At 41.2% G+C, this 22,277-nt stretch overlaps 2 long non-coding RNA genes across 4 annotated transcripts in view; one reads left to right on the plus strand and one right to left on the minus strand.

Annotated features, from left to right (window-relative positions):
- LOC134348012 (uncharacterized) overlaps positions 1-2,609 on the minus strand; it is a 43,254-nt gene extending 40,645 nt beyond the window's left edge. For all 3 annotated transcript variants that reach the window (XR_010018324.1, XR_010018323.1, XR_010018325.1), the window contains exon 1: positions 2,305-2,609. This is a non-coding gene — a long non-coding RNA (uncharacterized LOC134348012). The remainder of the gene's footprint in view (positions 1-2,304) is intronic.
- Positions 1-14,109, plus strand: part of LOC134348014 (uncharacterized) — a 46,702-nt gene extending 32,593 nt beyond the window's left edge. Inside the window, exons 2-3 of the long non-coding RNA XR_010018326.1 lie at positions 7,437-7,549; positions 13,873-14,109. This is a non-coding gene — a long non-coding RNA (uncharacterized LOC134348014). The remainder of the gene's footprint in view (positions 1-7,436; positions 7,550-13,872) is intronic.
- Positions 14,110-22,277: the final 8,168 nt, after the last annotated feature.

Consider the following 22,277-nt stretch of genomic DNA (forward strand, 5'->3'; position numbering starts at 1 on the left):
AATGCACAGCACATTGAACCTTGAAGCGGATGGGCTAACAGCGGCACAGAAGGCCACGAACATACACTCAGTGGCCACTTTATTAGGTACACAAGGTGTCTAACGAAGTGGCCAATGAGAGTATATGAGTGATTTAGTTTTAAATGTAGGGGTATGAATTGGGAAGTCTGCAGATGATACATAAATTCATTATGTTATTGATGGTGAGGAGGAAAGCTTTGGACCAAGGCTTTAGATGGTTTGGTCACTTGAGCAGAAGAATGCCAAATGTTTCATCCAGGGAAGTTTGAGATCCATATAGCATGGGAATACATAATAGGCAGAAAGAGAGCAAGGGGCTCGTCTGCTGATAAAGATGATATACTGTTCAATACATCTTCTTCTTCCTTTTCTGTTACTGAAATAATAGAAATAGTTCACTTTCTTCTTATTCAGTTGAGATTATATCACTCTTTTGTGAAGACTGCCACAAAATATTCATTTACAACCCCTACCCATTTAGTCACTAATGCACCCTACTCTTTCCTTAATGTCCTGCTTTTTATGTAATTATAGACCCATGGATTTTCTTTGTTTTGACTTACCAGTCTTCTTCTCAATGCTGTCTTTGTTACTTTTTAAATTTCCTTATTTTCCTGTGCTTTTCATTGCTTTCTTAAGTATTGCGTGATGTCTGGTATAGCCATTATTTCCTCCTATCTATTCCACCATGCACCATATTATTCTTGATCTAGAATCCCACCCCTTATTTTTGGGAAGCCCCTGAATCTCCTTGAATGCAGCATGAGATTTTTGGTCTCAGACTGGTTTACTTTCAATTCTGTTTCCAGTTCATTTTTGCTAAATAATTTGGAAGAGGAGTTAGTTGGAGAAACACATTATTTTGAGCTGAGGACATGATGTCAGACTGAATACCTAAAGAAACATAACATACATTCCAAGGCAACCTCAGACTTTTCTTATGCCCTTGTATTATAAAGATTTTTAAAACAGTTATCTAGAAACAATAAGATATAAGTATATACGCAACAGATTTACAACAATGGCATCAATTAAAATATTGAAAAAGTTATACAACCATAAAAGAATATTGCGTAGAGGCGATCTAGAAAGGCAATTATCCATCCATAAGCCATTCCAAAGATCAAAGTACCAATGATCTACAATGCCTTGCTATGTAATTGCAGAATGATAATAGTTTGCATATAATCAACGAGTCAGTGCAAGTTGCTCCAGGTCCAAAAGCCCTTCCAGCAAATAGCAATAACAGGAAGAACATAATGGCAAATGCCATTAAAATACTTAAAATTCAAGTGAATTAAATTGAAAGAGCTAAAGACCTTATATTTCATCTAATGTCCTGCTGTACAGATGATGCACAGTTTGAGGAATATCAGATATCTAAAACTAAACTCTGATAACTGGCCAAGTTACAGTGCACTCTGCACAAATCTCTCTTTTTATCTAAAGTGAAATTGTTATCAAGGAACATTATCTGCTTCCAAATTAAATGCTGTGAAATTAGCATTAATCAGCCAGGTGGTTAAAAGCCTTTCCCTTCCATTCTTGTTGCCTGATTCCGGGTTCCAATATAAAACTGTTCCTTCTACGTTGCAAGTAGGACATCTGCAGGTAACTGCTCTTTTACATAACCGGACAAGATTGATAGTAACTCAGACATCCTCATGGTTATCAATAGCAGGCATAAGCTGTCAGGTTAGAGCACAAAATTGGAATATCTAAAGGGCAAACAGAAGCTAGAAAGTTGCTCTATGTTCCAGAAGAAAACCTTTGTCTTTCAATGTCCCAAAGCTTCCTTTCCCACGGGCTATAAGATGTCTTTTCACCGCACTGCTTCCTGTGGATGCAGTCTTGGGGGTTCTAGGCAACAGCTTCCACCTGTCTGAAATCTTACTCATGTCCTTCCCTTCCACTTTTAATGCTCCATTCAGTGTTCCCTACCAGTTTTAGGAATATGATTGACAGATAACATGTAGATAAGGAACAGGGGTTAAAATGTCACTTTCCGTTAAAATTATAGTATTGTTCAATTCACAAAAGGAAATCATAAGCAAAATTAATTAAAAGAACTAATTGAACCAAAGCTGGAAATCCAAAAGTAGAACTCGAAAATACCAACTGCTGCAATGGGAATGCAGTGGAATGGTTTTGTTTAGTACAATGAAAATTTAGTGAGCACAGTGGGAGCAGTGAGACAAATCTAATCAAAGCTGAATTCTGTCTAGATTGTGCCAGAATCAAATCTGAAAGGAGCAAAGGTCACAAGAAGCTTTCAATACTTACTATTCCAAAGAAACCAGTCCTTCCAATGACCTTGCTTTGACTATGTTTTCTTTTTAGAATATATACAATACATTCTGGAATACAATGCCTGTGGTTTGCAATAATGTTCTATGCTTTTCTTTCCTCAGTTATTCGTGACTTCCTTGAGCATGGAGTATAATAAACAATTGAAGCAGCTGATAATATCATTTCAAGGCATTTTGATTGTCCTGTGAAGCATGAGGTCAAATCTAATTAACTTGTGCCCGATGGCAGGGAACGCCTAGTATTACTGGGAATACTTTTTATTACTTGAAATGAACATTGTGATTGTCTTAATACTTCAGGTCAGAATTCTTTGAAGTAAAATCCTGGCATAATGGACTTTATGCCTGTCTTCCAGCAGTAGCTATGTTTACAGAATATTTTTATAATGCTTTCTGTTATGAGCAGTCTAAGTGGGCCACATGAGCTTTCTCCCATCACACCTCCTCAACAATCCTGTACTACTCTAACTACTCTAACCACCATTATGAGATCCACATTCTAACCATTCTCGGAGTTTGGAAGCTGGTTCCGAATTTCTTAGTGGTTACGCTGGTGACTTACATGGCCTCCTGTCCTGGATCTTTTCCACAGGCAGAACCATTGTTCTTCCATATTTACTTCATCCAACACACGGTGTGGGAGCAATCTGCTTTTTTCAGATGGGGACTCTGCAGCCACTCACATTTTAACAATGTTTGTTTGGCACCTTCCTGCTCTATTAGATCAATTGCAAAGATTAAATTCTAGGCCATAACTTCCCAGATTGCAAATTAGGGGCAATGCAGTTTATGCCTGAAATTAGAAAATCATGGAGCATTGGGATGTTTTCCATGCCGTCGTTTCAAATGGAGTTCAAAGTTGAAAGTAATTTTTTTTTAAATTGGAGTACACGTATGTCACCTGAGATTCATTTTCCTGTGGGCACACTCTAGGATGGGCAATTGAGTGTAGTTATCCTCTTTTGTTCAAGAGCCTGATGAGTGAGATGTAGTAACCGTTCCTGAACCTGTTGGTGAGTGTGCTGAGGTTCTTGTACCTTCTACCTGATGGCAGCAGCAAGTTTAGAGCATGGCCTAGTTAGTGAGGATTTCTGATGATGGCTGCTTCTTTCCTACGACAGCATCTCATGTAGATGTGCTCAGTTGTTGGGAGGGCTTTGCGTGTGAGGTACTGGGCTAAATCCATTACCTTTTGTAGGATTTTCCATTCAAGGGCATTGGTGATTCCATACCAGACTGTGGTGCAACCAGTCAATACACTCTCCACCACACAGCTATTGAGGTTTGTCAGAGTTTTTGATGACGTGCTAAATCTCCACATACTCCTAAGGAAGTAGAGCCACTGTTGTGCTTTCTTCACAATTACATTTACATGCTGGGTCCAGGACAGGTCCCCTGAAATAGTAACACCCAGGAGTTTAAAGTTACTGATCCTGTCTATCTCTGATCCTCTGATGAGGACTGGCTCATGGACCCCTGGTTTCCCTCTCCTGAAGTCTACAATCAGTTGCTTGGTCTTGCTGACATTGAGTGAGAGGTTCTCACTCAATGAACTCTATGGATCTTCACTAGAAAAACTTCCCAACCATGTTGACTTCACTGATGTTCTGTTGCAGTAAGATCATCAGTGATCGTCCTCATCCTTATGGCAGGCATTACTTTGTTTAACTGCTTAATTATCATATCACCTCATTTAAAGTATCTGGCTCATTCTGACGCAGAGGAATGTCATACAAATACATCAAGGCCAATTTTGTTGAAATAGTTGTAACAGAGTTGGAATTATTTAATAAAATCACCAATAACTGCGGGAGTTCCCACAATCATTGTCCCACTTGAAAATCCAGTGCTGCTTCATAGGTAGTTTCATTTACTGTCCTCACCACTGCAATCAAAGGAAATCATACAAACTGAGAGGAAGTTACTGAGACCACTTTTGTAAAGTATCCTGAAAACCCTTGCTAGACATAGGCTTATGTGAGATTTTAATGGTCTTCTAGCTGCACTCGATGGCCACCTTATCAGCTACATCCTGTACCTAATAAAGTGGCCAGTGAGTGTATGTTCATGGTCTTCTGCTGCTGTAGCCCATCCACTTCAAGGTTCAATATGTTGTGCATTTAGAGATGCTCTTCCGCACACCACTGCTGTAACATGTGGTTATTTTGAGTTATTATTGCCTTGCTGTCAATTTGAACCAGTCTGGCCATTCTCCTCTGACCTGTATCACTAACAATACACTTGCAGCCACAGAGCTGTCAGTCATTGGATGTTGTTTGTTTATCGCACCATTCTCTGTAAACTCTAGAGACTGCTGTGCATTAAAATCCCAGGAGATCAGCAGTTTATGAGATACTTGAGCCACCCCATCTGACACCAACAATCACCACATGATCAAAGTGACTTAGATCGCATTCCTTCCCCACTTGGATGTTCAGTCTGCACAACAGCTGAACCCCTTGGCAAAGTCTGCATGCTTTTATGCATTAAGTTGCTGCCACATGATTGGCTGATTAGCAATTTGCATTAACGAGCAGGTGTACAGGTGTACCTAATAAAGTGGCCACTGAGTGCACAATTATAGTCATAGTCATAGTCATACTTTATTGATCTCGGGGGAAATTGGTTTTCGTAAATGCTTAGTAGAACTTGTGATCTCAGGCATGCATTATACTTCCTTTCAATAAAGGATATTGAATTATGGAATCATAGAATCATACAGAGATACAGCATAGAAATAGTCCCATTAGATCTACATTGAACATCAGCTGACATATTTACACTAATTCTATATTAATTCCATTCTACCTCTATTCTATCAACTCCCCACTGATTGGAATTAACTTTCCAGTCAAGATGGCGCCAGTGGACAAAGCTCCCTCAGTTGACATCCTCCAGATACCCCACAAAAATGTCTATTTTGCTCCTTTTACATCTGTGTTTCACCTTAAGTCTGTTTCTGGGACTGTTAGAGCCTGCAATTTACAGTTTGGAGATCATTCGAGTGGCCCAGTGGTGTGCGGTCCCTGAGAAGATTCTGGGAAGCGACTCGGATGGCCTCAATTCAAAGAAACTTTGAGACAGGACGTGAGCCCATGTTCGACTCTATTTCATTGATTAAAGCATCCACTAATCACCAATTGAAGCATTGAATAATGCGGATTGAGACATCGAGATGAACGCGGAAGGCGAGCAAGAATTCAGCTCCGACTGCCATCCTTTTGATCGCTGCCGAGAGAGGGAGTCTGTGAGCGGCCTATTGCTGTGCGGCTGGCTAGGGCAAGGATGTAGGTCTCTGCTCTCGCAGGGTGTCCCTCTCTTTCGATGAATGTCAGCCATCTTGGAGGATGGTATTTTGGTTCTGTGTTTATGGCTTGTGGACTTTTTCAGACTTATAGTTTTCATATTCTGTGTTTTTATAAGACAATAAGACAAAGGAGCAGAAGTCGGCCATTCGGCCCATCGGGTCTGCTCTGCCATTTTATCATGAGCTGATCCATTCTCCCATTTAGTCCCACTCCCCTGCCCATTCACCATAACCTTTGATGCCTTGGCTACTCAGATACCTATCAATCTCTGCCTTAAATATACCCAATGACTTGGCCTTCACTGCTGCCCGTGGCAACAAATTCCATAGAGTCACCACCTTCTGGCTAAAAAAATTTCTTCGCATTTCTGTTCTGAATGGGCACCCTTCAATCCTTAAGTCATGCCCTCTCATACTAGACTCCCCCATCATGGGAAACAACTTTGCCACATCCACTCTGTCCATGCCTTTCAACATTCGAAATGTTTCTATAAGGTCTCCCCTCATTCTTCGAAACTCCAAGGAATACAGTCCAAGAGCGAACAAACGTTCCTCATATCTCCCGTTCCTTTTCAGTTTTGTTGTGCAAGGAGAGGGGTGTTAGGGATTGATATTCTGTCGCATTCTGTGCGTGGGGGAGGAGTCTTGGGAGGTTGATGATCAGGATGTCATTCTTTTTTGTGTGGGGGGTTAGTGGTTTTGATGCTTCTCTCTGAATAACGTTCATGCTCTTCCTTGTTTCGTGGCTATCTGGAGAAGACAAATTTCAGAGTTGTATATGGATACATGCTTCGATAATAAATGAACCTTTGAACATTTAATTCTACCAATCACCCACACATGAGTAGCAATTGCACATGACCAACTAATTGACCAGCACACATATCTTTGGAAAGTGAGAGGAAGCCAAAGCACCTGGAAACCAAAATCATATGGTCCAAGCAAACTCGCAAACTTCACACAGACAGCACTCAAAGTCAGGATTGAGCCCAGGTCTCTAGTGCTGTGAGGTAGCAGTTCTACCAGTTGCCACTGTACTGCCCTTAAGTATTAATATTGAATGTCTATTGATGATATTTTAGCTTCTGCGCTTTTTCCTAAATCTCTATTTGATATTTGTTAAGCTATTTTAAAGAGTTAATTATTAGCAGTGCTTTGTGATTCTCGGTATGCTGTCAGTGGAAATTTCTTCATGGAAACTGCTTGTTCAGTCAGCTTGATGACAACATGGATCTACTTAATCTGTCCCCAGACAGCAGCAGACATCAGAGAAAAGGTTACTCAGTCTTTGCAGGAACCGTCCTTTGAGGTCGTGCCAGTCTATGACCACTGACAACCCATGACCACAGAGTCATTAAATGTTTCTCCACTGGTGTCAGTAGCTATAACTTCTACACTGGTAGGCTGCAATCTCCTCCTGATTGAACTTTGCATGCGGTGAATTACATAGGAGAAAAAGCCCAAGAATGCTCCCATTCTTCAATGTGGATGAGTACCACACAGTGAGCCATGCATCTTCGGTCCACATTACCTGTTATTAAGGTGCAAAAAAATGGGTATAAGTTCATCGCTCTCTGAAAAATAACCTCTTTGTGTTCTAAAGTGAATTCTAAATTGTGGGAGAGGCAGCACTGGAGGTGTTCATTTCGAGTTGATGCATTCTTCCTTTTCATGTCAATTAATAGGTGTGACACCAGGAAATTGGAATGTCCACTTGATTGAGTTTCCAAATTGACAATCGTGGTACTGGCACAAGTGCTTGAGTAATTCTTATCTCTCTTTTTCTTGTTGAAATGTAGGCTCTTACAAGTCATTCAGCTAGGGCTGCTGCCTCATGGCTCCAGATACCCCAAGTTTGAATCTCATCACGTGTGCTGCCTCTGTGGAGGGTGCATGTCCTCCCTGTGAACAGGTGAGTTTCCCCTGTGAACTCCAATTTCCTCCTATAGCCCAAAGACCTACCAAATGAAAAATTAATTTGGTACTCTCAGAGTGGAAATGGGTGGCAGGAGAATGAGGGTGGGCAGGAGATGGTGATAGGAGAGGGAATGCTGAATGAGTATGAATAGGTGGGTGACGGACAGTGCAAGCATAATGGGTTGAAGAGCCTGCTTCTGTGTACTGTGAATCTAGGGCTTCAGCACTTTATCGTGAATTTCCCTAAGGGAACTGACTTTTCAGATCTGTTCGAAAGATTAGGAGGATTAGTAGTTGAAAGCCTAAAATATCAGTCCACTATAGAGTGTATCTTTTGGAACAAGCAGTCCTGCTTCTACAGAAAAAAGTTCATGCTAACAGAAGATGAAAGGTGATTGAGTCTTTTCTTTACAAAGTACAAGGGAAAAGCAAACCTAATAAAAGCAATACATACACAATGCTGGAGGAATTTGGCAGGATAGGCAGCATCTGTGGAAGGGCATAAGCAGTCAGTGTTTTGACCTGAGACTCTTCAACAGCATTGGAAAGGAAGGAAGCAGAAGGCAGAATAAAAAGGTGGGTGGAGGGAAAGGAGCACAAGGTTGCAGATGATAGGTGGGTAGCTTGGGGAAAGGGGGATGATATGAGAAGCTGCAAGGTGATGCATGGAGGAGGTGAAGGGCTGAAGAGGAAGGAATCTGATATGAGAAGACAGGTGCCATAGAATAAAGGGAAAGACATGGGGACCAGGAGGTGATGGGCAGGCTATGAGGGTGGTGGAGGAGCGTACGAAGATATAAGGGTATCTGACTAACTGCATTGCTGGACACTTTTTCAGACTCAGTCCTTGAGCGAAGTCTTTAAGCAGCTTTTAGTAACACGGCATGAAAAATGCTTGCCAAAGTCATCAAAAGGCAATGATGTTGGTTTAGCCAAGATCTTATTTACCACTCCAACAGACTCTGAAATGCCCACCTGGTAATAAAGCAACAAAACATTTGTGTATTTAATATTTCAGTAATATTTGAGTAATACTATAATTGTATTGTTTGAGTAAGCTACCTTTGATGTTTACATAATTCATTACAGGTGATATGTATGAATAACACGAATGGCATATGTCATTACACCATCATGTTATATTTGTGTGCCTCCCTAAAGTAAAGCACACTTACTTATCTCCGGGCTCCCATCTCTTTCTTTTGAAGTAACAAAACATTACAGTAGTGTCAGGGTATTTTTAAAACAAACTCAAGACAACTACCTACCTTGAAGTACAGCAAGTTGTTTGAATTTTTTAAAGCGCAGTACGTTTCTCTTCAGAAAAGGAAGAGAGAGAGAAAGAGACATTCAAGTTAAAGAAAACTGCAACATGTTTTTCTCCCCCCAGGAGAGAAGGAGATAGGCGAGTTTAAAAAAAAAGGCAAAAAACTGATGAAGCTCCTGTGTCAGATACACGTGTTAGATTGCACAACAGATAACTGTATATTGTACACTAAACAAATTGAGCAGAGTTTTTGGAAGCAAATGAAATAGCCAATGCAAAGCAAGGGCCAGCGTACAATTGGTGGAAGACATACGGTTTCCTTAGAAGTTTAACTGCTCCAACCAAAGCAGCCGAAATGAGCTTTGCTGATATCACGAAGTAATGCAGACCAAAGCCATTTAGAACCAACACCGTGGTTGATTACAGAATGCTTTAGGTTTCATTGGCAAAATCAAAAGGGAAAAGAGACATTTTAACTTATGTGGCTGAATTGAAGAAATTGTCTGAGCATTGTTAGTTTAGTGATGGGCTTAATGATGCGCTGAGAGATCATTTAGCTTGTGGAATCTTGAAAGAAAGCATTCAAAAAAGGCTCCTAACTGAAGCACAAATCATATTTAAAAGAGCAGTTGAAATCATTGTATCTATGGAAACAGGAGACAGACACATAAATGAGTTGCAGTCGGGAATGAAAGTGAGTGTGTACAAAACTGCAATGTCTGAACAGAAACCTGCCTAGCCGAATAAATTGTCTTACCATTGTGGCAGGGGCTCACATACAACAGACCAATGCAGGTTTAAAGGCAAAACTTGCAGAAAATGTTACAAAGTAGGACACATACAAAGAGCATGCCCAGCAGACAAAAATAAATAGACTGCTCAGGGAAGATAAAAAAGATAAAAAGTCAAGTTGCAGTTCCTAAAAGAGCACTAATCTGTATGCTGTTGGTGAAAAATCTGATAACAATAAGAGTGACACAGGACTGAGTAGCTTTGAGATTTACAATGTGAAAACTAACAGGAAACAAGCAATATGGCTTGCGCCAGAAGTGAATGGCAAATTAATTAAAATGGAATTGAACACCTACTTGGCAGTTTCAGTCATTCCACAAAATAAGTTCGAAGTGCATTTCAAAGATTCTAAACTGAACCCTACAGGTACAACTAAGGACTTATACTGGAGAAAAGATAACTCCTGTGGGAATGATATTTGTAACTGAAATACAACAACCTACAAGCCAAATTGGGCTTCTATGTGATAAGAACAGGAGATCCAGCATTGTGGGATGTAATTGGCTGAGACAACTGTAATTGATTGGAGATCCATACACCATTTACTTGCCACATCCCCTACAAAAGAGTTAGAAGAAGAAGGAGAAAGCCCTTAACTCTGAGTGGAGTCATTGGGACGCCAATGACAGCTTTTTTTTTAGCAGGCTTTCTTATTTTTATGAGGCCAAGTTGCTAGCTCGACACTCAACCCAGCACGGATGGAAAGCGTGCAAGAGAACCGGCTGGATTCGAACTCGGAAGCCTTCTCTCCGAAGTCCAGCGCTGATGCCACTACGCCACCAGCCGGCAACAAAAGAGTTAACTGAAAGCAAACTTTAAAAAGTACTTGATGATGCCTCAGCACTGCTCAAAGATGGCATTGGAAAACAAACACATCAAGGGTAAAATAGTGTTAAATGAAAATGCCACACCAAAGTTTTACAAAAAAAGAGTCCAGTTCCTCTTACCAGCTATGATAAAGTAACTGAAGGAATTCTTTCCAAGGCTGAGTGGAGCCCAAGGGCAATGCCAGTGGTCCCAGTGGCCAAGAAGAATGAGTCTGTCAGGATCTGTGGTGATTTTAAGGTTACCGTTAACCTAGTACTGAAGGTAGATCAATACCCTCTGCCCAGGATAGAGGATATCTTTGCAAACCTTTCTAGATGAAAACACTTCAGTAAAATGGACTTAGCTGAGGCCTACCTGCAGGTGGAGATGGAAGAAGGGTGAAAGTGCTTCTCACCATAAACACTCACAAAGGGCTTTATCACTACCATAGGTTTATTTTTGGAATAGCATCTGCACCTGTACTCAGGCAGAAGACTATGGACCAGGTCCTCCAAGGCTGCCCCGGCACTCAGTGTTACTTGGATGACATCCTTGTTACTGGTGAGGATGACAGGGAACATCTTCAAAATCTCAAGACAGAGCAAAAAAAGATGTGAAGGTTATGGGCTCAGAGCAGGGCACAACAAGTGTGAATTCTTTAAATCAACCATCTCTTACAGTGGTCACACCATTGACACACAAGCATTACACGTGTACTGAGAAAATTCAAGCAGCAGTGGTGAATGTCCCAAGGCCAATGGAAGTGTCTCAGTTGTGGTCCTTTTTAGGATTTGTCAGTTACTGTAACAGGTTCCTGCCAAATTTGTGTTCCACCCCTTGAAATCATTACTACAGATCAGGAAGAAATGGCAATGGACAAAGCAGTATGAGTTGGCTTTCAAAAAGGTAAAGGAAATGGTGATATCAGACAGTGTACTCACACATTATGAGCCGCATCATCCAGTGAAGCTTGCACGGGATGCCTCACCTTCTGGTAAAGGTGCTGTCATGTCACATGTTACGAGTGATGGAAGTGAAAGCCCCATAAGATTTACTGCTGCAGAGAAAACTTACGCATAGGTAGACAGAGAGGCCTTGAGTCTGGTTTGGGGTGTAAAACATTTCAACCTGTACTTGTATGGGAGAGGGTTTGCCCTCATTACTGACCATCAACCCCTAGTGTCCATTTTCAATCTGCAGAAGGCTGTTCCACTAACAGCAGCAGCACAAGTGCAGAGACGGGCTCCGTTTCTTGAAGGACACAATTACAAGATCGAATTCAAGAGGACAATTAATCATGGAAGTGCTGATGGATTGCCCTGTTTACCCTTAGAAAGGGAAATACCTTCAAAATTTACAACAGCGGACACTTCCCTTGAGAAATTCTCCCCAGTGCATTTCGAAAGTCACCCTATTATGGCAGAGAAGAACCAAAGCGTAACCAGAAACCACTGCAGTTCCAGAGTCAACTCCTACAACCACCACAGGGGAAGGCCTAGGACCTGAGATTGTTTCACAGCCGCAAGTCTCTCCTGCCAAGCAGGGTGACCCGTCCCCCCCCCGCCCCCCGTCATTACATCATTACATCACCACGTCATATTTCCGCGCCTCCCTAAAGTAAAGCATGTACATTTTCCCCGAGCTCCCATGTCTTTCTTTTGGAGTTACAAAATGTAACAAGAAACTCCTGGAAATCTCCGGGTTAGTAAAGCAGCAAATGTAGTACTATTCCTCTATCACTGCTAGTACTATTGCATGCAGGTCTGTGGGAGCCACCTGCAGCAATAACTGGGAACAGCTTCACTCTTAGCTCCTTTTACTTATTAACAAGTGACCTTGTACATTGAAGGCCCAATTATACTTCAGCAAAGTATAATCAGGAAGGTATACAATGTCCGGACTGTGCTATAAGTAGTGTTGAATACAATTGAAACATAACATCCCTGCTCTTGCACATTGTGCCTAAGCTAGTAAGGAAAAACACCCTGCTTGCCATTTTCTTCATATTACTGATCTCTGCTGACACCTCCATGGATCTGTGGTACTCACACCAAGGTCCCTTTGTTTTTCAGTATCCTGCATATTGTTATGTATGTCCTTGAATCCGATTTGCCATTCATCAGACATCCATTTCTTTCTGCAGTCCCCATCTCCAACCTCACATATAACTTTGCAAAGGTCTTTATCGTGCACCCTACGTTTAAGTTTCAGTTATGAATACACATTACAGGCAGCAAGGAACTGACGGCTGACCCCTCTGAAACCTCATTTGAATTCCCTCCCAGCAGTCAGCCATTATCCTTTGCTTCTGCCTCTGAACCAGTTTTGGACCCAGTTTACCACTCTCCTTGCAACCCAGAATTTTGTTAACCAGTCCACTTTGCAGGACCTTGTCAAACGTCTTGCTTAGATCCATTTAGATGAACAACTTATCCTTATCAACCCTCCTTATGACTTCCTGACAAAATCTATTTGCCAAATAGACATGACTTTACCCGAATGAATGCATGTTCTTGATTAATCTGTGCCTTTCTATGTGAAGGTTTGTATTGTACCACAGAAATAATTCCAATAGTTTACCTATCTTCGAAGCTAACCTAACTGGCCCATAATTAAGCAACAGCACAAAACTAGCAATCCCCTGATCCTCTTGTACCACTCCTGTACCAATGATCATTTATTGCACAATGTTTTATCATAACTCTCAGTTAAGGTAGAATTTGTTTAAATTTCTAAACACTGGAATTTGTAGAGTTAAAAGTAGATGAGTTGATACAGATTTGATTTATTTTTTATCAAAGTGACAAGAACTATTCTTTTCATAAATGACTGAACATAAATCAATGATTCTGCTCAACTTGCCAAAATATTTTTTGCCTGCCTGTCTCACACCACCAAGGCTATAGTTTAGAGTATAAACACAACCCCCGAGTTAAACTGCAGACCTTCTTTGATCTGCATTGTCTCCAAGCAACAGAGGTCTCCTGTGCTACAACTTGACGTCACCTCGTACCATCTGTCCTTACACCTGAGTGGCTGAATTCATATTATAATTCAAGGTCCACAGTGAGCTGTGGATTCCATCATTACTCCATGGATACATGTAAGTGAGGCTGTCGCAGCCATATACCTGTCCATGACCTAGGACAGAACATTAATAATTGAGAGCCTAAGGAGATCCATTACCTGTTGAAACACCGAACACTTGTAATTACTTTCAATGTAATTTGTTCTTAGTCGTGACATCGCTGTGTAGCGTACATATTGATGTTAGAGATAAATTAAATTCACATGCAAGATTTTAAGTTTAGTTAAATGATGCTGAAATTCATTTTAGCGAAGCCATCTGTACCAGTTTCATCCATTTTAGATAATACATGAAACCATTTTTTTTACTTTTGTCGAATTCATGCCTCGCTCCCTCTGCCCCACCCCACCCCACTTCCCTTTAGGTGACTGACTCATCCTTGGATAGAATAGCAAGCATGTGGGATATCCTTCTGCTACCTCTCCCACAGCGGTCTTCTTCCACGCTGCGCTTAGTCAGTGAGCACTGACATTCAGAGAATCGGTTTACATGACCTTCCTGAGGTCAGATACCTGATGTAATTGAAACAGAAATGGAATTTCCTGAAACTGGAGAGAAAAATTACGTACAGACATTAACAGACAACCATCAAGCAGAATAATAGCACATGATCTATTTTTGAGCTTCATCTTCTATCTTTTGCTACATTCTACTATGGTTTTTAAATCATTGGTGCACATTAAAAATGCTTAGCTTGCTTTGCCTCATAGCCTAGTCCTCATACGCACTCACAGGAGGAATGAGTCATACATTATGTCGTGCTGCAGAGAGTGATGGGCTGCAGTATTAAAAGCCAGAACACTTCGACACACATGTTAACCATTTCCAGTTCTGCAATGATGGCACTGCCAATAATCTATCATCTAGGGATGAACTCATTTTAATATTCCATTGTTTTTGACAAAAGGGATTAAATAATTAGATACATTAAATTAGACTATAATCATTGCTTAAAATGCAGAAAGGGGGACATGAAAATGAAAGATAGAAAACAACGCAGCGAGAGAGCAGATTGATACAATTAATGCAAAGAGCTCTGTCAATGTTTGAAACTCGGTGAAGTGAGAGGCCTCTGTCGATGCTCTAAAACATTTGGAGAAATGTGGCTCTTGGTGAGGAACAGTGGTGTCTGAGTAGGTTAAGATATCAGGGAATGTAATTCCAACTTTCCCCAAAAGGCTAAATTCAATGGTGAATAGAGCTGTTTATTATGTGACCGAGTAGTCAGACCTCGTATAGTGTGTCTGGCAGTAAAATACATCCCTTCACTTCTAATTGCAAAATCAATATTGGTTAAAACAGGGATCAACATGAAGATTACTCTCAAAACAATGATAAAAATGAGCTGTGGTAGTATGAATAAATATTCACAGATTCTTTCTCAATTACCTGACAAATACTTTGCTAAAGGTCCTGTTATTGAGAACCAAATTTATTGCATTTAGAGGCCTTAGATGTGAAAGACTGAGCATGCTTGAACTTGGACATGGGACAAGGAAGATAATTGCTCCCCATTGCTGTTGTAGCAGCTTCTGTTGGACCAGAGACAGGTGGATAATAGAAAGATGGGTATGTGGGGTGAGGGCTACAGGTAGGTAATGGAACGAGGATCATCCAAGAGGAGGGCAACAAGTTGCTCAGTAGAGTGATGTGTCTGTCCACTACTGGTTTACAGGGGGCACAGACAGACTCAGCTTTTTGATAAATCAGAAGACCAGTGCTCTGCATTCTCAGATCAGCATATCATGTGACACGGACATCTGGTCTCTTCTGGCTGAAAAGCTACTTGCTGCTGGATCTGGTGACTACTCATTTCCAAATAAATGATGTTTGCAGTAATAGCCAATGCTCCTGTAAAGTTCTTCAGGACATTTGGCTACGCTAAACACACTGTATAAACGCAACTTGTTGAAGGCCTTGCATTTAATGTTTAAAGATGCCATAGCCTTCGTGTGAACCCTTTCTCAACCAAATGGTTTGAATTCCATTTCAGCTGAGTTGTAATAATGGCTGCTGCTATGCTTTGCAACATTCAGAAGTTAAGATTTTCAGAGGGTGTCTGTTTTGCAGCTGAATACTCTGATCCCTTTATCTCAGATTCACAACTGCCGTTGTCATGTCCCCTGGGTGTTGTCAATTAAAGATTTATTATTGCAATTAAATTGAGGTTGTTGGAAGTCAAGGACATCACTGCAGTAGTTCCCTAAATTGGGAAAATGCACAAAATCTGAAAATAACAGTGAGGATTTCCTGCCCAAATTAAGAAATGAAAACTTTCAGTCAAACATTGTTTCATTTGGCAACAAAAGAAGATTGCAGTGCTGTGCATCAATTCATCATGCCCAACCACCAGTTACTGTATGTCATCACATGAAACAACAACATTGGTAAATATTATTTCTAGGAAAAATTTTTTGTCTTTAGTCTTCAGGTGACTCTTCAAATGCTGCCTGGACTTTTGTTATTGGAACCAACCATCAAAATTTCCTCTTGGGTTCACATTTTGTAATGCAGAATCCATTGGTAGCATCTTTCCTAATTCCGATAAGGTGGATGTACTTGGCCACTGTGTGAGTGGACAGTGTTAGAGTGGTCCAGCTTTGGCTCAAGAGGCTTGGGCAAGAGCAGGCTTTGACAGGCACAGATATGGGCTCTAGGTAAGCTACCATAAGTTTTTTTTCTACTAGTACATAGCCAGTGTGCTGAGAATGGGTCCAGAGTTAGTGGTATGTTCCTTGTGTGAGATGTTGTAACTTTGTGAGACCTCCAGTCTCCCTGATAACTACACCGCATGAAGTGCACCAAGCTGCAGCTCCTTAGAGACCTTGTTACGGAACTGAAGCTGCAGCTTGAAGACCTTCGGCTCATATGAGAGAATGAAGAGGTGATAGGTACAGGGCGGTAGTCACCCCTAAGCTGCAAGAGGAAGCTACTTGGGTGACTGTCAGGGAGCCAGTGTAGAGTACACCTGTAATAATTATAATGCTTTGGATACCTTGAGGTGGTGACCTATCAGGGAGAAGCCACAGTGAGCAGGTCTGTGGTGTAGAGTCTGGATCTGTGGCTCAGAAGGGAAGGTGGGAGAAGAGGTGAGCAGTAGGGAGAGGAGATTCATTGGTTAAGGGAACAGAAAGAAGGTTCTGGGCATGAGAACAAGATTCCCAGATGGTTTGTTGCCTCCCAGGTGCCAGAGTCAGGGATGCCTCAGATCGAGACCACAGCGTTCTTAAGTGGGAAGTTAAGCAGCCAGAGGCCGTGGTCTATGTTGGTACCAATGACATGGGTAGCATGGGTGGCGGGTCCTGCAAGGAGAACTCAGGGAGTTAGGTGCTAAATGAAAGGACAGGACTTCCAGGGTTGCGATCTCAGGATTGCTACCTATGCCACATTCTAGTGACGCCAGAAACAGGAAGGTCAACAGTTTAACATGTGGCTAAGGAGTTGGTATGGGGGGGGGGGCATAAGATACTTGGATCATTGGGCTCTCTTCCAAGGAAGATGGGACTTTCACAGAAGAGACAGTTTGCACTGGAACTGGAGGGAGACTAATATCCCAGTGAAAAGATTTGCTAGTGCTGCACAGTGGCGGGGGCGGGGTGTGGGGGGATGGGGGTGTTAAACTTGACTTGCAGGGAGATGGAAGCCAGAGCGCCACAACAGGTAGTAGGGTGATTGTGGAGAAAGATGTTGTTGTGCCCAGGAAAGTTTTCTGAATCACTACATAGAATTTCCAACTTGTGAGAGTGCGATACTAGACCTCCTATTAGGGAATGAGACAGGGCTGGTTACAGAAGTTTGTGTAGGAGAGCACTTTGCATCTGGCGATCTTAATGCCATTAGTTTCAAGGTGTTTATGGGAACAGATAGGTATGGTTGAGATTCTAAGTTGGAGGAAGGCCAATTTTAATGATAGCGGAAAGGATCTGGCAAGGTTGGGATAGGTTGTTTTCTGCACTGGGTAAATGGGAGGCCTTCAAAAGTGAAATTTTAAGAACACAGAGGTTGTATGTTTCTGCCAGAATAAAAGGCAAGGATAACAGGTTTAGAGAAACATGGCATTCTAGAGATATTGAGGCCCCGGTTAAGAAAAGATGCATAGCAAACTCAAGCAGAAAGGAGCAAATGAGGTACTTGAGGAGTATAAGAAATGCAAGAGAAAACTTAAGGAAATCAGGAGGGCTAAAAGAAGGCATGAGGTTGCTCTAGCAGACAAGGTGAAGGAGAACTATAAGGACTTCTACAGAGATATTGAGAGCAAAAAGAAAGCAAGGGACAAAATTGGGCCTCTGGAAGGTCAGAATGGTAATCTATGCATGGAGCAAAAAGAGATGGGGAGAACTTAAATGGATATTTTGCATCTCTACTTATTCAGAGATGGACACAGAGTCTATAGAAGTGAGGCAAAACAGCAACGAGATCATGGACCTATACAGATTACAGAGGAGGAGGTGTTTGCTGTCTTGAGCCAAATCAAGGTGGATAAATCCCCAGGGTCTGACAAGGTGTTCCTTTGGACCCTTTGGGCCTTAGCAGAAATATTTAAAACACCCTTTGTCACGGGTGTGGTACCAGAGGACTGGAGGATGGCTAATGTTGTTCTGTTGTTTGAAAAAGGATCTAAGAATAAATCAGGAAATTATAGTCCGCTGAGGCTGACATCAATAGTGGGAAAGTTATTGGAAAGTATTCTAAGTGACTGGATATATAAATATTTGGATAGACAGGGACTGATCAGGGGTAGTCAACATGGCCTTGTGCATGGTAAGTCATGCCTAACCAATCTTATAAAGTTTTTCGAGGAAGTTACCTGGAAAGTTGATGAAGGCATGACAGTGGATGTTGCCTGCATGGTCTTTAGTAAGGCCTTTGACAAAGTCCCACATGGGTGGTTGGTCAAGAAGGCTCAGTCGATTGGCAGTCAAAATGAACTAGTAAATTGGATTAGACAGGATGATAAATTGGTAAACTGGATCATCAAATTTGCAGATGACAAGAAGATTGGGGATGTAGTGTATAACGAGGAAGATGATCAAAGCTTGCAGCAGGATCTGGACCAGGAGGAAAAATGGGCTGAAAGATGGAAGATGGAATTCAATGCAGACAAGTGCGAGGTGTTGCACTTTGAGATGACGACCAGGCTAGGTCCTACACAGTGAGAAGCAGGAGAACAGAAAGATCTGGAAATACAGGTCCACAATTCCTTGAAAGTGGCATCGCAGGTAGATGGGGCCTTCATAAATCAATGTATTGAGTACAGGTGTTGGGATGTTATTTTGAGGTTGTATATGATGTTGGTGAGGCCTAATTTGGAGTAGTTTATACAGGTTTGGTCACCTACCTACAGGAAAGATGTAAATAAAATTGAAAGAGTGCAGAGAAAATTTATAAGGATGTTGCTGGGACTTGGGAAATGTCGAACAGGTTCAGACTTAATTCCCTCGGATGTAAAAGACTGAGGGGAGATTTAATACAGGTATACAAAATATGAAGGGTATTGATAGAGTAAAGGCAATCAGACTTTTTCCACTGAGGTTTGGCAAGGCTACAACTAGAGTCATGGGTTAAGGGTGAAATGTGAAATGTTTAAGGGGAGTGTCAGGGGAGGCTTCTTCGCTGGAAGGGTGTTGAGAGTGTAAAACGAGCTACCAGTGCAAGTGGTGGTTGTGGGCTTGACTTCAACATTTAGGGGAAATTTGGACAGATACATGGATGGGAGAGGTATGGAGGACTATGGTCCTGGTGCAGGCTGATGGGGCAGAGGATTAGTGGTTCAGCATAGACAGGATGGGCTGAAGGGCCTGTTTCTGTGCTGTAGTATTCTATGACTCTGTGACTCTCTGTCGTGGTAGTAATTACTTAGGAATAAAGGTAAGAAACATAGTTAGAGATTAGCTACGCTGATTTAAACTCATTTTAATGAAGTGTCATTGAGTTCTAGGTGATTCTTTAAGACAACTAGTTATTTAATTTTTAGTTAAAGGTACAACTCAATAACAAGCCCTTCCACCCAAAGAGCCCATGCTGCCCAATTATATGCATGTGACCAATTAACCTACTAACACATGCTGTGTGTCTTTTGAATGTGGGAGGAAACCAGAGCACCTGGAGGAAAACCATGGGGAGAACGTACTAAGTCCTTACAGACAGTGGCAGGATTGAACTCGGGTTGCTGAAACTGTAACAACATTATGCTAACCACTACACTACCATGCCACCCTAAATATATTTTAAGGCCTAATTAAATTTTGCTGATTTTTTTATCAAATGGGTGACACACTGTACACCGAACTGGCTGTCTGTTTATTCCACTTACCACACCAAACGGAAAAGCACTTCAATTCCTGCAATAATACCACACATAAAGCAAGTGGAATGTGCTGTTGAAAGTCAAGGGCATCACCACAGTCGTTCCTTAAGTCAACACCCTAGGTCCAACCGCAGTTAGCTGCTTCAACATCAACCTCCCAGAATTCCATCTTGAGGTCAGAAGTATGAACGTTCAGTGCTGATGACTCAATGTCTAATTCCATTTGCAATTCCTCTGAAAATGAAACAACCAAAGTGAAGTAGGGGTGGATCTAAGTAATGTCCAGGCATGAACAAAACAAGTAGCAAGTAATAATTGTGCCTCAAATAATCAACAAAAGACGGTCCATTTACTCACAAGATGCTGGAAATCAGAGCAAACCACACAGGATGCCGGGGGAACTCAGCAGGTCAAGTAGCATCGATGGAGAGAAAATAAACAGTTCTTGTTCTGAGTCGAGACCCTTCTTCAGGACTGGAAAGGAATGGAGGAAAGAAGCCGGAATAAGAAGGTGGGATGAGGGGAAGGAGTGCAAGCTGGCAGCTGGTAGGTGAAGTTGGGTGAGGGAGAAGATGGGTGGGTCCACTTACCCACTCTTGATAGTCAAGATAATCGCCATCACCAAGACCACCACCATCAACATCCCTTTAAAAGAAGTTCATCCAGATCAGTCACGTTATTGGTGTGACAACACGAGCAGATCAGAGGCTGGGTATCCTGTGGTGTGTGACTTCCTAGCTGGGACACAAAATGCTTCCACTATCAACAAGGCATAAATCAGGGATGTAATGGAATGACATTCATTTGGGTTCAAATATGGGAATTCATTACCCAACAGAAATACGGGAGCACCTTCGACAGAACGACTATACCCTTGTACCTCGTCTCTACACCCAAGTGCCTTCTCCATGTTCAAAAGAGCCAGCAATGCCCAGATTAAAAAATAAATTAAAAAAAAAAATCTCTGGGAAATGTGGTCATTTTGAAGAAAGCTTACCTCCATTTCAGCCCCTTTGCAGCAAATACATTTACAAGACCTGGTACAGTTTGAATTTAAGTCCAATGCATTCATCTGACTGCCATTTAATGTGAATGGAATTGAAACACTGAACCCTTAAAAAATGCCTGATGGATACAATGGTATTCTCCCATCTTTTAAATCTTGCCGGCAAAAATCATCTTAAGGCTTTTTTATTTGTTGTGGATCACAGAATTTGCACAATAATTTAATTGTTAAGTGCAGTGGATCCAACTATATTCAGATTGCTTCTTTTTCTGCATTCTGTTTCTCTTGGGGAGCATGAAAATGTTACCTTACAACTATATCACAATTTTGCGTACATTAATAACTAAAAGGATGCAATTACAAGAAAAAAAACTTGAAGATTAAAAGTAGCTTTATTTTTTATATTCACATTGAAACATCAAAACACACAGTGAAAGGAGCTGTTTGTATTAACGACCAGCCCAGTCCAAAAATGAGCTGGTGGTAGTCCACATGTGTCACCACACTTCTGCCGCTGACATAGCACACGCACAATTTACTAATCCTGACCCGAAAACATTTTTGGAATGTGAGAGGAAACCTGAGTATGCGGAGGAAACCCACAAAGTCACGGGGAGAATGTACAAACGCCTGACAGATAGCGGCAGGAATTGAACCCGAACTGCAATCGCTGGCACCTGTAAAGCGTTACGCTGACAACTACGCGACCATGTTGATCTCAATCATGTCATAAATAAACCTACAATCGCTAAAACAAATTAGTAGAACATTTTTTTTACAGGATAGTTTATTCAGATGTTTATCTGAAAAAGTGTTTCAAAATAATTTTCTGCTATACATTAAAAGATGTTTATTACTTTATACTTTAAAACAGTTGAGAGTGAAGCAGCAGATTCTAGGCTGGAATAGGACTCGGTGAAAAGATGAAGTTGGATTAACTGACGAGCAACCTTCCACTACTATTCATTTTTATAACACAGATTTAATCTCCAAATATCAATTTGTTGCATTTTTATGAAAAAATACCTTTGTTTACAAAAGTATAAATTTTAAGTCTTCAATGATGAACAGCCTTTAGTTAAGATGCCACTAAAAAGCAGATTGGTTTTTATTAATAGAAACTGCAGTTGGTCACAAGATACACAGCTGCATTGCAGATGGCATTGGTCAGGTGTGGAATGCTTGCAAGATTTAAACTATAGACATGGAGGAGGCTAAGGGAATGTGCCTGAGGCCCAAGGAATGCAGCATGGCCCTCTGAGGGAACTTGAACCATTTATAAGACGGACTTATCCTTCATATATTTAGTCACATTTAAATAATGCAATATCATATTACTAAATCTATACTAATAGAATTTTTATAGCTAGTGGTGAACGTCAATCTAGAACAAATAATAAAACTGGTCTCCTTAGATCTAACTTCTAACTATCATTTTAAGCTGTATACAATACTT

This window comes from Mobula hypostoma, chromosome 6 (assembly GCF_963921235.1).
Source record: "Mobula hypostoma chromosome 6, sMobHyp1.1, whole genome shotgun sequence".
In the NCBI taxonomy this organism is placed as follows: Eukaryota; Metazoa; Chordata; class Chondrichthyes; order Myliobatiformes; family Myliobatidae; genus Mobula; species Mobula hypostoma.